Source organism: Pteronotus mesoamericanus, unplaced genomic scaffold (assembly GCF_021234165.1).
Source record: "Pteronotus mesoamericanus isolate MK-2021 breed Mesoamerican mustached bat unplaced genomic scaffold, CSHL_Meso_final scaffold_54, whole genome shotgun sequence".
Lineage (NCBI taxonomy): Eukaryota > Metazoa > Chordata > Mammalia > Chiroptera > Mormoopidae > Pteronotus > Pteronotus mesoamericanus.
Genome location: NW_026555321.1, coordinates 24,230,498 through 24,234,076, shown reverse-complemented (window position 1 = coordinate 24,234,076; position 3,579 = coordinate 24,230,498). Strand labels below are relative to the sequence as shown.

The 3,579-nt window shown below is 38.0% G+C and overlaps 1 pseudogene; it reads right to left on the bottom strand.

Moving 5' to 3' along the window:
• Positions 1-2,233: 2,233 nt before the first annotated feature.
• LOC129088048 (rRNA-processing protein FCF1 homolog) lies at positions 2,234-2,805 on the bottom strand (annotated as a pseudogene).
• Positions 2,806-3,579: the final 774 nt, after the last annotated feature.

The following is a 3,579-nucleotide window of genomic DNA, read 5'->3' as shown; positions in this document are numbered from 1 at the left end:
TACACAAAATATATTTATATATTTTATAACATACATATACTATATTTTGCTGTATATAATCACTAATTAAATAATATTATATATAACATACAAAATATGTATTTTATAATATATAAACTATGCAAATACATTTATACCTCTATTTGTGTTTCTGCCTGAAGAGAGAAGCAAAAATTTTATTGCAAGTAAACGTCAAATATGAACAAAAATGCTTTCCTCTGCATCCCCTAGCACAAAGTCATAGGAAAGCCCAGTGGCCCAGCAAAGAAACGTTCCCAGTCTCAAGAGCTCCTAGAGTTCTGGGGACCTCTCCTTCTCCTGGGGTGGGTTACCTCTTTCTCGATTGATAAGTGATTTCCAAACCATTCGTCCATTGTCCTGTAGGATGTAAAGACTCCATTGATTGTACCGGAATCACACAAGGCCAGCAGATGGGATTATCTCCTGCCTTGCTCTTGCAAAGGCTTCCATTTCTGGCCTAGTTCCAAGAGCATCTGCGCTTTGGAGGATCCTTGAGCCCTGTCCTGAGTGCTGACCTTCTTTGACTTAACAGAATTGAAGCTGTATTGACCCGGAAGTCCAGAGCACAAACAGAAATAACTTGTAAAGAAAGTAGGGGAAGGTAAAATCATCATACTACCCAGTGTGTTCCCAGACTAAAATAGTTCTTCCATTGCCTACTTTTTCATTATTATATTATTATCTCAATTTATTTGGTAATTTCAGATTTTCTAAATTTCAATGAAATTTTACTGGTCAAAAATGATGTGCAGGTAATCATGGAAATAGAAATGTTTGGGCCGAAGAAATAGAGATGTTGGGCCATGTGTGATTTCTGGTATCACTTACATACAGTAAAATGAGAACAAAAACATTAGAGTCTAAATAAAATTCTGAGATTCAAGGAAGGACACCAGGATCGGTTCTGCCTGACTGTGGTGAGGGAAGAAACACGCAGCAGCACCCCCAGAGCTGGTAACCGGCTCCGTCTCCAGCAGAGCCCAAGTCCTGTGTGGAGTTGGTTGTATGAATGGGAAAAAATAAAAACAAAAAAACAGCCTGCAACGTGGATTAACACAGTAACTCACATACCCAACTAATTATATCTTGTCTGAAGTTAAGGGTCATAGGGTCAGGGCCAAAACCAAGATTCACCATCAGTGGAACTTTTTCTCTTGCTCTTATTTTAGAAGTAAATAGCAACAGCAGGAAAAATACAAAAAGGATATGTTTTGAAGGCCAAGTTGAAGAGGAAAAAGTAAGGTAAGGCCTCTATTGTAAGCAAACTCATTAAGGTAACGTTTTCATGGGAGTATAAAAGCTGCTGGAGAATTTTCACTCCACACCCCTCCAAGTAGAAGGCCTGGTGGGGGAGTTGAACACATTCTGGGGTCTCTGTACCACCAGAAAAGCTGAGAGTTACCGTCTGAGTCTCATGAGTCCATCACTTCACCAAAAACCAGAATTAGCCCAGGATGAACCACAAGAAGCGAGGCAGTGTTTCTCTGCCTTTTTCCATGAACATCCCCCTAAGTAGCCATTCTAGGTATTTTTCCCTAATTGCTCCCCTATTAGATTTTAAAACTATAGATATGCTGTATATCTGCTTATGTAATGCATGCATACCTGTGTTGCATACATAAAAAGAGGTAGATTTTTTTGCCTCCTAAGAACCAATTGTCATCCCCTTGGGAGTAATATCATGTTTTTTAAGAATGTGTGGCCTAGCCCATTAACTCAACTCTTTTCGTCCATCATCCTCAGATGACATTTCTTATAACCACAATCAATAGACTATATTAAATTATATTTTTTATAAAACAAGAACAAGAAAATTAGCCAGAAATGAATTTATTATCTTGATCTAATGGTTGGCTTGCACATACATGGATACACTTAGTGGCAGGTAACAGAATTGCAGGCATACAGGTGAAACAGAATCAGCTCTAAAGCAGTTTTTTGTTTATTCAAAAAATCTCATACATACATGTCTCTCCTCACCTTAAACATCGTTCTTTTTTGGTGAACGGTTGTCTGATTTATAAAAAGATGTAACAAATATTAAAATGATATAAAATATCTTTTTCAAAACAACACAAAAAAGTGAGTATATTTAACCATACTCAGAAAATGGGTGAGTGGAGCAATAATAACTCATTCTATAGCATATTTCATAACCTGGCAACAGAGAAAGTTAGTTGAAGGAAAGCAGAGGAACTTTGTCTTTTAAGTATTACAACCAAGAGGCTCCACGATCATCTGGCATCCACTCAATGTCGTCCCCATGGTTAGAAATGTACTGAGGGGAACTCCGAGCTTCTTCTTAATTCTTTGTTTAAGGTCCTAGGCAACTGTGGCCACAGTATAACACTGGTGCTGAGTTATTCTCTGTACTCAGCAGTCATCTGTATATGTTCCTGTGCGTGTGCATGGTAATCCTTCAGATCTTGGATCCTTGGTGATCCTTCGAACCACTCAACACTTCTGCCTCAATTTCTCAGTTTCGCCCATTACACACTCAGTTATACAAAGGATATACTTGGCATAGAGACTGTGCTAAGTCCTTTTAGCCTTAAAGGAAAAGTTGATCAAGTTGGTATCAACCAGGATGTGGTAAGGTGGGCTCAGCTGTGTGCTATATTGTAAGGATAAGCAGGAAGAGTACTGGGGGACTTCTCTTTCCTTGAGTGCACTAGGATCTTTCTTTTTAGGTTTTAATCTATCCTTTTCTTTGAGCCTCTGATCTCTCAGACTAAGCATTCACTTCATGGTCACATATTTCCTTGTTTTATTTTGTTTCTCCATGTCCATGTGGCACTCTTGTTTCCAAAAGACCACTCTTAAAATCTGTTTTCTGCTCAGTCCTACCAACAAAGATTTTGTCATATTTTCTCACCCACAGTTAGTAATGTGGAATAAAAACAGGTTTTATTTCTATAAAATTTTCTAAATTCAAACCATAATATAGAATCTAAACTGATTTCCTTCAGGCCATATTGTCTCAAAGTGGTGACACAGCATCCTAGGGGTTGGGGCAGGATACGCATTTGAAATCACTGTTCTGGAAAAATTGACTTAACAATAAATCTTAAGGCAAACATCTCAGAATTACCTTGAAAACAACTGGTTAAAATCATCTACACAGCCAATGAGTTCACAAAGCACTCACTTGCTTGATTCAATTGAATCTTTCCATATTGTTTTGTATTATACTAATAGTTGTAATAATAATTACCATTATTTCAGGAACCTGGAGGTCAGTGCTACTGTTATCCCCATTTTACAGATGTGGAAAATGAGACTTATGGCAGTCATACCTAGATCAAGCCCACAGAGATAACGAGAGTCATGGAGATGCGATTCAAATCAACCTGTTTCTAACAACTAAGCCCACATTGTTACCACAGCACAATCTTTCCTTTTGTGTAAACAAAACCTTGGTAAATGAGAGTGCTAAATGTAATTGTGTCACGCACGTTTGTGGGTTTTGAAAAACTTGGGCAACAGCTTCATCCTTCTAAAACCAAGCAGGTTAGAAAAGCCACTGTGAAAATTTGTTTTTGACTTTGAGACCCACTC